At 40.6% G+C, this 14,296-nt stretch overlaps 1 protein-coding gene across 5 annotated transcripts in view; it reads left to right on the top strand.

The window, feature by feature from the left end:
* Positions 1-14,296, top strand: part of PCLO (piccolo presynaptic cytomatrix protein) — a 540,339-nt gene that overhangs the window by 106,609 nt on the left and 419,434 nt on the right. The window lies entirely within an intron of this gene.

Here is a 14,296-nt window from a genome sequence, read left to right as displayed (position 1 = left end):
GGAACATGATGTCTGACTGTTGCCATTTTAATGGATTCACCCAAATTATATTCCTCAAAATTTCGATTCCATAAAATCCCCCAATTTTTGGAAATGTAAAACAGAATCATAGTAAAAATAAATCTGAAAAAATCTGCGCTGTTAAGAAGTAGTTTTTAATAGACCGAAAATAGTTCTAAAAGACAGATGAATAGAATACAAATATTACTTATAAATTGCACAATTGATATCAACCAAGATAAAATGGATTCTAAAATTTTTTTGAAAACCTATATACCTTGAGATTATAATAATATAAGCTATAGTCAATACTCATCTTTTGGTCATGGTCAATACTCATGCTCTCATCTCTTATTGATTAATAAAATCAAGGGGTTACTGGTCTATCGACTGTGGTTACAGGATAGTATAAGAAATTGATTATTCAGATTAAGCTTGAGTCAGTGGTAAATAGTATGTAGTTTGAAGCCCCAGATCCAGCACACCAATTTCTAAGCCAGTAGTAAGAAAGTTCAAACGTTGATTCCTATTGCCGCAGACAGTGAGACACCTGGTTTACTCTGCCCGCCCTGGTGTGCTTAGACTTTCCCATGCTCAGCGATGTTTTAGCCAGCTGAGACCTTATTGGAGTGTACTGGGTTGTGAAGCACCGCTGGTACGCATGGGTTCTAACCGACACAAAACACCTGTCCTGCGGATGTCAGCCAGGTGGGCACTTGGTATGTCCTGTGTCACGGAAGGTGTCGCGATGAGATCAGTGTACACACTGGTCCTGCATGTTAGCGGTAGTGCCGCTGATCCGTATGTGCTCTCTATTGGTGCTTGGATGCGAGCAGTCTGGTTAGTGGATCTTCTTGGGGTATAGATGAGTCATGGAAGGCGTTTGCCACGTGGATCTTCCAGCTAAATACTTATTAGATACGTTCATTGGATACTTCCTGTCCCTTGTACCACAGTCTAAAAAACACTGGGCTGTGATACTCAAATTGGACAGCACAAACTCTCGGACAGATACGATTCGAGTAATGAGTATAGTGGAGGTCAATTGGAAACTCGAGCATTTTTCCAGAAGATGCTAACAGGAAGGTTGGGCGGGGGGAGCAGGAAAATTGGTGAAATGCATGGAAACAGCTCTCAAATGAATGGGAACAGCATGTGAAAGATGCCCGGACACAGCTCTGATTCCCAGGTCGCTGCTTAGAACTAAATAAATAAAAAGAAGTGTGGTCCCCCCATTTTTGATAACCAGCCATGGTAAAGCAGACATCTGTGGGCTGATATTATCAGGCTGGGAAGGTCCATGATTATTTGGTCCTTCCCAGCTTAAAAATACCAGCTTGCAGCAGCCCCATATATAGGCAGATCACATTCGTAGCCACGACAACTCTGTGCTCAGCAAGACCCAGCAACGCTGGTAAAGTTGTCACTATCCAACGAGATGTCGCTGGGGTCACGGAATTCGTGACGCACATCCGGCCTTGTTAGCAACGTCGTTGCGTGTGACACGTACGAGCGACCGCTAACGATCCCAAATACCAAATCGTTGATTGTTGACACGTCGTTCATTTTGAAAATATCGTTGCTCGTTCTGGACGCAGGTTGTTGGTCGTTCCTGAGGCAGCACACATCGCTACGTGTGACACCCCAGGAACGACGAACAACAGCGTTCCTGCACCCTCCGTCAACAAGGTGGGAGTGACGTTTATGCGGCTGCTCTCTGCCCCTCTGCTTCTATTGGTGGCCCGCTGTGTGACATCGCTGTGACGCCGCATGAATCGACCCCCTTAGAAAAGAGGTTGTTCGCTGGCCACAGCGATGTCGTTAGGAAGGTAAGTTTGGGTGACTCGCACTACCGATATTGTTCGCCATGGGTAGCGATTTGCCCTTGACGCACAAACGACGGGGGCGGGTGCAATCGCTAGCGACATGGCTAGCGATGTCACAGCGTGTAAAGCGGCATTAAGACTAAGCTTTCTGAAACTGGACAACATATTTCACTCCAGAATCCAGAATGTTTTGATAGTCTTGAAATTGTATTGTACTCTGCACAGACAGTTTGATGACACATTGTGCAACATGCTGTGCACATTGTGCAGCCCAAAAACATAACCAAACCTCCTCCTATTTCACAGTAGGGACAATGTTCTTTTTGGTGTGTGTATGCTTCATTTTTGCATCTATGGACTGTATACAGCTGTTCTGACTTTCAAAAAGCTCCAGTTTTGTTTCATCTGTCCAAAGGAAATTTCCCAAAAGCTTTGTGACTTGTTAATATGCATTTTGGAAAATTACAGTCTTGCTTTTTTATGATTTTCACTCAACAGTGGCTTCCTCCTCACTTTGGCCAAGGCAGTGATGGATGGTGTGATTTGACATGATACCTTGCCCCTGGAGTTCACCTCTTATCTCTTTGGAAGTTGCTCTTGGCTTTTTGGTTGCTATTCATATTATCCGTTTGTTCAATTGGTCATTAATTCAAGGGATAGCTAGTCCAATTACCCATAAACGTCTAAATAAAACTGTATGTGTACCTGTAGTAATAGGAACATCAAGCTGTTAGGAGATGGTCTTAAATTCTTTACCTTTCACATTTTGTTTTTAATTTCCTTTCTAATCTCCAGAGAAAACTCTCTCCTTTGCTTTCTTTGGTGCATTTTCTGGGTGGTACACACCGTGATGCCAAACAGCAGAGTGACTACTTTTCCTCCATTAAATAAGCAGACTTGCTTATTATAAGTTTATAGACATCTGTTATGCTAAAATTATGCTAATTATAGCACACCTTAGTTTAACATGCTCCTATAGTCCATTTGTCCTTATAAAGTATCATCATTTCTATCCAGGCCATTTTCATTAGTTTTTTTATTTTTATTTTTTTTAATTTCTGTTGAGCCACAATTCAAAAGTAATGTCTGATTTTCTTTAGACATTCAGTAAATTTAAATTGCAAATTACTTTGGTCAGTTTTTTCAGTGACCATTGTGGTTGCTCATACTTTACCAGAAGGACACCAACAAGTATGTCTACATCTATAGTAAAAAGATTTAATTGAATGAATGAATGAATGTATGACTGAATGAATGAATAAATGTTTTCAATAAAACTTTCAAAATGGAGTACAGAATAGGTTAACGCCGCCCATCAGCCAAATGAAGATGTAGAGATGTTGATGATAATAAACTATCTTTTTATTCCATAGGTCTACATGTTTCGAGGTGAAAACCTCTTCCTCAGGACCAGTACATCAATAGAAGTTTTACTTCTGTTGATGTACTGGTCCTGAGGAAGAGGTTTTCACCTCGAAACGCGTAGACCTATGGAATAAAAAGATAGTTTATTATCATCAACATCTCTACATCTTCATTTGGCTGATGCGTGGCGTTAACCCCTTCTCTACTCCATTTTGAATGTTCATCCACGTGGGGCTGCAGCAGACGTCAGTATCTCATGCGCACTAGTGGTTGTGACTTTCGCAACTAAATTCGGTGAGTGTATATTCCTATATACCATACTTATCCATCTGGTATTACACTATTAGCGCTCCTTATTTTTAGATTTTCAATAAAACTTAGCAGATATTCAAATTTCTAAGATAGATTACAAATGTATAGGTGGTGGAGGAAAGTTGAACTTGATGGACCTATGTCTTTTTTCAACCTATGTAGCTAAGAATATAGAGCAGCTCTGAAACTGAAAATAGCCACCACTGAGAGCAGCTGATTAGTGAAGGTAATTTGCTCGATGGGACAACTAAGCTAGAGTTTGGCATATGCTACATATGGAATATGGAATCCAGTTTTGGGCTCCACATTTTAAAAAGGATATTCAGTACTTAGGGTCAGTTCAAAGGTGAGCAATTAGATTACTGCAAGGAATGGAAGGTTGAAAAAGTTAGATATGTTTAGCTGAGAAAAAAGACATCTCAGAGGAGATCTCATTTATATGTATAAATACATGTGTGGTCAGTATAAAGGACTGGCACATGACTTATTCCTTCCAAAACAATACGAAGGACCAGGGGGCATTTATGTCACGGATGTGTCTAGACCTTCTGGTGCTGCTGCTGGAAACAGGTGCAGAAGGGCTCGGCAATCGTACAGACGTTAATGGACGCTGTCCCTTTAAGGGCTTGAATTAGGTTTTTTTCTGTTTCCTTGCCAGGTTGGAGGAGCCTTTCCTCCAGCTGGTAATTAAGGGCCTTTATAACGTGGGGGTCTCTCACTCCTCCAGTGCGGGTTATACTCTTCACTTAGAGAAGTTACTTGCTCAAGAGTGCATGATGCTTCAGACTACTGTTGCTGTATATTATGAAGATTCCGTCTCAAGATAAGTGGTGGTTTTTCCTTGTTGTGGCTTCAGACTACTGTTGCTGTACATTCTGAAGATTCCCTCTTAAAAATAAGTTATTGTTTTTCCTTTTTCCCCTTTTTGCTGCTTATTTTTGTTTATTTTTCCCTCCGTGGATTGGTGGGTGGTGGGATTTAGTCCTAGGGTCTGGCTAGGAGACAGGGGCACGTTGGCGAGCCACACCTCCTAACCCTTATAGGTACCTGTGGTTTGAGGGCAAGCGCAGGGCCCCACAGAGTCAGGGTCAGCGCAGGAGCCCCTGGTTACCCCCCATCTTTGTGCTTCAGCCTCCCTTATTCCCAGGAATCCGGCACCTAAATAGGAAAGGGTTCTTTACAGTTAGGGCATTCCACAGTCTGACTGCTCTATCACAAGAAGTAGTGATGGCAAATACTATTACAACTTTTAAAAAAGGGCTAATGATTTTTTTAGTACACACAACATTGTCGAGTATAAATGATTTAGTGACAAAATGTATAATTGATGGAGGAAGGTTGAACTAGATAGACCTTGGTCCTATGTTACTATGTTTTGCAGCATGGGATTTATAAGATCAAAGTCATCATGCCTGTGCTTTCAGATCCATGTACTTACCACTAGTAGGATATTAGTCATACCCACACTATTTTTTTCTTTAAAATAAACCACAATTTAAAGTGTTACACTACTGCTTACGTGACCCTGTTAAATAGTTGCAAAGGAGCAAGATAGAAAGCTAAGTAATAAAGTATGGTGCTATACATATCAATACTATTTAGAAGGAGATGGCACAATACATAATAAGAGAGGACACTATGTACTAAGGAACGGGGCTCTACATAATATGGGAGTTTGTTTTACAAACAAAAGTATTAGACCCATGTCTCTATGAGTCATACCATGTAGATTTTGAATAAACATTCATCCAGTAGCTTACTGCTAATGTCTCATCTGATCTTTTTCTTTTGATTTTACTCCATCCAGTCAGACCTTCTTGTCGACATCTTCCATCTACGATTTGTCTTTGCAGTTTGCAGCACACATTAGTACACCATAAATGTTGAAACGTTGCATGATGTTTGCCTCCTGAATAAAAAATATTTTAAACTACACCCGGAATACAAATATGCATGAAACCAGTAACATATAATTAGGCACTATGCAACCCACCATTCAAAATATACATTGATAAGCCACCACTGTGCCTCACATTGTCTATAATTAACCACTGTTACCTCACCCAATAAAATGTTAAATTAATTAATATTTTGCATGTCCCTTGCTATTCATTACCATCTCAGTGCTGTGCTATCTCTCCTCCAGTTCAATATAAGTCCCTGTCCTTTCTTCTCCAATTCTCTCTGTCCTGTCTCCAGCCCCCCAATTCATTGCAAGCCCATGTCCATATCATTTCTCTCACTAATTCATTACTGCTCCATGTCCTGTGTCCTCTCTCCAAGTGTGATAAAAAATATAAAATCTCTTATGGTGGCTTAGTGGTTAGCACAGATATTTTCCACTGCTAGTGTCTTAGGTTCAAATCACACCAAGAACAACATCTGTATATCTAAGTTTGTATGTTCTCCCCATGTTTGTGTGTGCTTCCTCCTGTTACTCTGGTCTCCTCTAAAAATGGAAAGAGTAACCAGCTCACTAGTAGCTCACCATAGTTTGGATTAATGCCACTGCTCAGGTGGGAAGAGAACTAAAAAAAATAGACATAGAGTCAGCTACACGGCTAAAGTTTCTTGAAACTGGGTTATTTTATATACTTTGCAAAATTTTCAATGGTCATCTAACATGTCTTGGTTGGGATGTGATGTTTTGATGGACCTTATATCATTTCTTATTAAGAATAACTTCTTCAGTTTTACTAGCAAATATTATCTCCAAAATACAGGAGTTTCCATGGGTGCAAAATACTCACCATCCCTGAATAACTTAGTCATAGAAGATAGTACAGTGGAGGAGAAGTGAAATAGGGTCTTACCACATAACACAATTGGTTAATAATAGTGAGGAACTCACCTAGAAAAGTTGTGCAAGTCACAAATCCTATATCAGCGTCATATAAAGGCGAACAGCTGCATCCCCGAGCAAAGTAGAGTAAATTCAGAAGAAGGAACCGGGTATCTTGCCGCACTATAATCACATCAGGATGTAATAAATTATTCCATGTCTTTATTATTTATGCACAGGTCTAGGCGTTTCAGAGGTGGCAGTCTCATTCTTCAGGGCAACAGGCAAGAAAACAAATAATCTGAGATTATTTGTGTTCTTGCCTTTTGTCCTGAGGAAGGAGGCTTCAACCTCCGAAATGCGTTGACCTGTGCATAAATAATAAAGACATGGAATAATTTATTACATCCTGGTGTGGTAATAGTGCGGCAAGATACCCGGTTCCTTCTTCTGAATTTACTCTAACTTAGTCATGTGATAGTGGGAAGAAATCTTTTTTAACCGAATAATCCCTATTCTGCTTCAATCACTTGATATGGCAGATATATGGACGATTTGCTTAATATTTGGTAATCCAATATGTCTCCCACCCAAAAATTCATTAATCATACGAATCCTAATCCCTTAACATTAAATTTACTTCTAATAAAAATCTCAAACATTAATTTTTTGGATTCCATATTTAAGGGATTTCCCAATCAAATTATTTTGACAACTACATACAGAAAGGAGACATCGAGCAATACTATTTCATACACTAATAGCCACCATACCAAACACATGATTAGAGCCATACCAGTGAGTGAATTCACCTGTGTAATAGCATTAGTTAAGATCTGTTTGATAAGGAAATAAATTCCATAAAATCTATATTATACGAACAAGGCAATAAAGAATGAATGCGCCATAGAGCTGATAATATAGTCAAACATAAATCTCGAAAACAATTGTTTAATGCCGATTGGAATTATATCTAATTCAAAAAGAGCATAGTCACATCTTTTATTTCTAACTCATAGTAAACAATTTGCTCATATAAAAAATATTGTTCAAAAAAATTTCCACTGTTATACAAAGATGAAACACTGGCACACTGCTACAAAATAGTTGCTGGAGGTTTTTTGGCATGCACACTCATTGAGCCTTGTTGTGAGCTTTTTGTCCAGTAATCCAGAAAAAACTGGTAGTTGGTTAGCAACAAAAGGTTTTTATAAATGTCACATACATCCATGCAAAATATGTATTGACAAATGCAATGAAAAACATGCACTGACTCCACAAAAAATTATGCTTCACATTTTAACACCTCCCCCCATGATTGTATATCCACATTTGTCATAAGCTTAAATATGTAGGGTGTACTACATGTACATTAAAAGTTTGCATCTCAGAAGACATGAATGATTTAACTACTACATACACCAATAAAAAAACTTTACAAGCATCAATATATTTTGTATAGGGGAACTCATTGAACTCAGTGTCCTCACCTCAGGTGAACTGAATTCACAGACCTGCATCTCCTGGCAGAAATCCGTGTTTTTTTGCCAAGAGGTGCAGATTTGGTACGGAAATGTATACACCATATTCCTGCACCAAACCTGCCTCTCCTGGCAAAAATTGCATCAAAACCATTTTATAATGCATGAGGTTTTGATGAGATTTTTTGTCAGGAGATGCAGATTTGCTGCACGAAAATGGTGTATAAAATTTCAGCACCAAATCTGCATCTCTTGGCAAAATAGCACACAAAAACAGTTTAGATACCATTTTGGTTCAGTTTTCTGCCAGGAGATGCAAATTTGGTGCAGAAATCTAATGCAGACATTTTAGCACCAAATTTGCACCTCCTGACAGAAAACCGCACCGAAACAGCATCAAAAATGTTTTTGTGTAGAGATACAGATTTGGTGCTGAAATTTATACACCATTTTCCTGTAGCAAATTTACATCTCGTGGCAAAAAATTGCATCAAAACCACATGCGTTATGATGCAGTGATGCAGTTTTGATGCAATTTGTGGTCAGGAGAGGCAGGTTTGGTGCAGGAATATGGTGTATAAATTTCAGCACCAAATCTGCATCTCTTCACAAAAACATTTTGAAACAAACTCATTTTTACCAAAGCCACATCAGCATTATGGTTGCCTTCAAAGAGATGCTGGTAATTGTAAGGGCCCATGTAGCTCTCCATGCAACATGATATGAGTATGAACTGCAATGCACAAACTGGGCAGGGGCCATACGAGAAATATCCCTGGGTAGTAGAACTATAAGAGAGGTGTCCCTGTGTAGTAGGGCTATACAACAGCTGTCACTGGGTAGTAGAGCTATGCAACAGCTGACTCTGGTTATTAGGATTGTATGACAGCGGTCCCTCAGTGCTATGGCTAGGGTAGTAGGGCTATCCAAGAACTGTCCCTAGCTTGTAAGGCTAATGACGTTGTACCTGTGTTGTAGGGCTCTGAGGGCGTTGTCCCTCTGTTGTAGGGCTAAGGGTGCTGTCCCTGGGTTGTACGGCATATTGCACTGTCCCTGTGTTGTAGGGTTAAGGGTGATGTCTTTGGGTTGTATGGCTAAGGTCGCTGTCCCTGGGTTGTAGGGCTAAGGTTGCTGTCCCTGGGTTATATGGCTAAGGGTGCTGTCCCTGAGTTGTAGGGCTAAGGGCACTCTCCCTGTATTTGTGTGGCTAAGGGCTCTGTCCCAGGGGTGTAAATCCCACCACAATATTATAGACCCCCAAAATCCTACGACAGGCATCCCCCCAGCATTGCACATCCCCCAAACCCTAAATCCCACATAGGCATCCCCCCAGAATTGCATACCCCCAAATTACCATCACAGACTCTCCCAGCATTATAGACCCCCAAATTCCCACTTCAGGCATCACCACAGCATTACAGAATGCCAAAAACTCACTGAAGGCATCAGTCAGCCTTGTACACCCTGCAAATACCACAGCATTACACACACCCCAAAATACCATCACAGTCTTCCTCCAGCATTACACACACCTCAAAATCCCACCACAAGTGTCTCCACAGAATCACACATTACCTAAATTCCCATCAAAAGTGTCCTCTTTTTGTATTGCACACAACCCTAATCCCACCACTGGCATCATAGACCCCCAAAATTTCACTACAAACATATCCATATCATTATAGACCCAGAAAATCCCACCACAGGCATCCCCCAGTATCGCATACACCCTAAAATCTGACGACAGGTATCTCTACAAACCCCCGTAAACTACAACACAGGAATACACAGCAGCATAGACCACTCAAATCTCACCACCCTTTGCCCTTTTTCACCTGCAGCTTCTCTCTGATGCAGTGAAAGAGGCCTAAGGATAGGAAGCGAGCGTCACATTTCTCCTGAGTCCCAGCCAGTCCGCCGATAGGCATGCTGTGATCTTGATCGTGAATGACACTGACAACACGTGACGGAAATGATGTCCAGGAGCCCATACATTTTCGCATCTATTATTTGTATTGCACATGGCAGACTGTTTAGAGCATGTGCAGTGCAAACTGTCCCAAAATGTAAAAAAAAATCACTGAGTGTGCTTTTTTTCTGCCAGACGCTACGGATGGCAGAGCAAAGCGCCCGAGTTTTACTGACAATTCAGCTCATGGGTCACGTAAAAAGACACTTTTTGTGTTTTTCCAATACACACAAAGGAAATAAACGTGTCCATAACAAAACATGTATAATTACAATAATTTTCTGGGAGAAATACTAAATTTTCTGGAACCGTTTCAAGGGTGCCAACACTTTTGTCCACGACTGAATGTAACTGTGGGTGCCTAACATTGACTGCCATTAAAGAAAACATATACCACAAGGTATACCGTCTTTGACAGTAACATTGACAATTGTAGTCAACCATTCTTTTCATACAGTTTGCATTTGCAGTTCCATCGTGACAATACAGAGCTATAGAATTAGACTCATTCAAGTGCATGGGACATCTATTATTTCTCCATTGCCATATGCCTTTATTCTCATAGGTATACGTTGGAAGCATTGTTTCTATTAAAATGTCAGTACACAGATGGCCGTATGACTCTTTACTAGAGAAGCTTCCTTTCCAGGCTTTTTGTCTCAATTTTCTACTGTATTTAACTTAAATATTTCTATCTGTGTCCACTGTGGAGACACGAGAGTCGGTGAGTGCTCTCATCCACTGCCATGGCTGTCTTTAGAAAAAAACGCATGGACCAGGGCTCATCCCACTAAACACCCATACTCCTTCCCCATGTGCAGAACACTACACAGAAAACACATGGTAAAGGTACCAAACTCCGGTAACACTTTATTGGGTCATTAACAGTTAACAGCATATAGTACATTGCCAGCAAGAACACAAGATTGTACAAGCGACAGAGTCTCACCCTATCGCTGACCCGTCAGGGATTAGAATCTTTGTGACTTTGGGGAATCCAGGCCCAACTATCACCAGCAGCGCCCGACTTTTTGTGGGAACTTACTGAGAGGTGATAGCAGCAATCAAGGTGACCGGATTATACCAACCTGAGTTCTCCAAGCAAATTTGTGGGCTCAGTGTTGGGCATTGGAGCAATGCTGGAATCTTTCATCTGGACCCATGGACCCCATGCTGAAATCTTGTAGAATGATATTGGTGACAGGAGCAAGGCCCTTTCTATATCCCTCACTTCCCATTTCAGGGTATTATACTTAACAAGTTTGGGGGGGAGACAATCATAACTATTCCCTAATTGTTTGCTGATTCAATAAAGACTAGTACACCGCAGGGTGCTAATGCAATCTGTAATCAGTAGACTTTCCACAAATTAACATAAAGAAAGAGGCACCAAACAGTCTTACAATAGTTGAAATACAGTATCTTGATTTACTGAACAAAGGAATAATATGTCTGGCAGAATTAAGAATAGTTTACCCCCACACAGGTTGTCACCTATTCCTCATTGATGCTGAGTCGTCACATCCACCTTTACTAGAATGGTAACAATCTGCCATTCTTTAGGTACTGTCACACACAACGAGATCGCTAGCGAGATCGCAGCTGAGTCACCGTTTTGGTGACGCAGTTGCGATCCCGTTAGCGATCTCGTTATGTGTGACACTTACCAGCGATTAGGCCCCTGCTGTGAGATCTCTAGTCGTTGCAGAATGGTCCAGGCCATTTTCTTCAAAGGCAATGTCCTGCTGGGCAGGACACATCGCTGTGTTTGACACTGTGTAACAGGATCACAGTGACTGCTGAGATCGTTATACAGGTCACTACTGCGATCTGTATTGTTCCTGCATCGCTGGTAAGATCTGACTGTGTGACATCTCACCTGCGACCTCACAGCGACTTACCTGCGATCCCTATCAGGTCGCATCGTTTTCGGGATCGCAGGTAAGTCGTTATGTGTGAAGGTACCTTTTCTGCATTTACTAGGCATGGTGTAAACAAGTGTTTAGTGTGTCAATTTTTTATGTGACACTTTAAATTGGACAGTTATTGACAAAATGAAATCACTTTCTATTGATGAACTTCTCAATTAACTACTCAGTAACATTTACTTCAATTTATATAACGAATCTCTGTTACTAAGTGTCTGTCAGTAAATCAATCCCTAAACTGCTTATTTGGGCATGCAGTTTTTTGAAAGCTAAATCTGTTGGCTCCTTTATATCTTCTATCTGTTGTTGCACTCCCCTGGAATCAGTGTTTTGCTTCATATGCAAATGAGGTGTTAAGTACTCTTTGAGTGTCAGAGCACTTGCCAAGTCTCTGCCTCCTGCAGTTGTTTACCTGCCTAGCATCAACATCTTTAGCTCAATTGATCGCTGTCTAATTTTTTGCCTGGTGCCTGACCTTACCCAGACAGTGAGCTACTAAGTGAAGCTGAAAAGGTTGTTGCTAGGTAGTGAAACAACCTCGGGAGGCAAAGGCTCTGGAAGTGCTCTGTTATGCATAGACCACATGAAACCACATTTGTATATAAAGCAAAACACTGATTTCTGGGGAATGCAGCAACAGATAGATGATATAAAAGTGTCAATAGATTTAGCTTTAAAAAAAATGCCCACATATGCGGTTTGGGGGGGGGGGGGGTTAGCCTTACTGACATTCCCTTTAAATATGATTTGATTTCAGGCAATGTGCCTCAAAGCTAAAGAACAAAAGCTTTTTAGAACAAATATAAGCTCAGCTACAAGCAAACATATTTTTCCAGCATAAGTACACTTACAGTATAAATATTTTAATGCATGCCAACTAATGAACTAAGCAGCTTAAATATCTAGTGTTCTGTAGACTGTTTCTCTTATCCCCGCTTTACATATAGCATGGCTGTTGATTGCACAGTAATATTGAGAATTTGTTCTTTGTAGATTAAGGAGGGTTTTTTGTGTTTTATTAACAGTGGAGTAAATAAAACATTGATCTGCATAGCTAAAGAGGTCAACCACAGTGAGCCATCTGCACCTTTGTTTTGTCTCCTGGCAACTGTAATTCACTACTCTAATGTGCCACGTGACCCTCCTCGCTGCGCTGCGGGTACAGCCAGCACAGGAAGTACATTTGGCTCTTTGTTTAAACAGACAAGATAATCTGTATTTTCAAATACTGATAATATTATGTTACTTGCTGCTGCGGCACACTGTAATTAGAAATGCTTCTTCTTCCTTGAGAAAAAGCTGCAGGACAGTTGGAAAGCTCGTAAAGTTTCCTAAAAATAGAGGCAGTTTATTATCAACAAATATTTTCTTTAAAACGAGTTATTGCAATAATACTATAATACTGACCACTATACCGCAATATGCTAAGAAGGCACAAAAAGGGTACTTTAATATTTTATTATTATATCCATAGACCGCTAGGGGTTTGTACCCATATCCGTGAGCATCAGTGTATGATGTGTGTTATGTATTAGTCAAAAGCAGAAATTGTAGGCAAAACGGGGGTGCAGCGGATTGGAGTCATTTTAACCCATAGACCAATACCTCATGCAGTCAGTTTTGATGAACGGTTGAGTTTTTCTATTTCTTTGAGAGCAAGTGAAAAATGTTGCTGAAATATGGTCAATCTGATGCTATAGGAGATGGAGTAAAATATTTTTCCCTGCGGCAACGCTTTGCCTGCTCTATGTCATCCAAATACTTGTCAAAAGTTAAACTCCTCATCTGATGAGTGTGAAGATATGGCAGCAGTAGCACTGTCAGGACCCAAGTCCTCTTGCGCCTGGCTGTCCTGTAGGCCACTCATCATAACTGCTACCTCATTCAGAGCTTTTTTTCCTTTAATAAGCTGTTGATCATGAAGCAGTATACAATGACTTGGGTTCACATAAACAGCTGCGGGCATAACTATAGTGGGTGCAGCGGGTTGGAGTGATTTTAACCCCTAGACCAATACCGATAAAGATCTGAGATAGTTTGGACCCTATCGGAGATTTTGCATTAGAGACCCCTCCAGTGGTAGACAATCATTTTAAGTCAAGTCAAGGAAGCAATGTTAAGACTATTTCAATTTCACAAGTTATGACATATCGCTAGGATATGCCATTACTTTATGATCATTAGGAGTTACCTTTTTGGTTTGACCTGTACAGCAGAACTCCTGCCTACATGGTTGACTCGAATGGCTGGGTGATTGCGGGCCCTGCCATGCAGTTGAAAATAGGAAAGGGGATGCAAGTGGCAGTACCAAAGACCAGATAGATATGTGTATATATATATATATATATATATATATATATACACACACAGTAAAGACCAAAAGTTTGGACACACCCTCTCATCTCTAGAACAACTATTAAGAGGAAACTTTGTGCAGCAGGCCTTCATGGTAAAATAGCTGCTAGGAAACCACTGCTAAGGACAGGGAACAAGCAGAAGAGACTTGTTTGGGCTAAAGAACACCAGGAATGGACATTAGACCAGTGGAAATCTGTGCTTTGGTCTGATGAGTCCAAATTTGAGATCTTTGGATCCAACCACCGTGTCTTTGTAGAAAAGATGAACGGATTGAC

Source organism: Anomaloglossus baeobatrachus, chromosome 4 (genome assembly GCF_048569485.1).
Source record: "Anomaloglossus baeobatrachus isolate aAnoBae1 chromosome 4, aAnoBae1.hap1, whole genome shotgun sequence".
In the NCBI taxonomy this organism is placed as follows: Eukaryota; Metazoa; Chordata; class Amphibia; order Anura; family Aromobatidae; genus Anomaloglossus; species Anomaloglossus baeobatrachus.
Note: the sequence above shows the minus strand (reverse complement) of the source record. Positions and strands in the feature narration are given on the sequence as shown.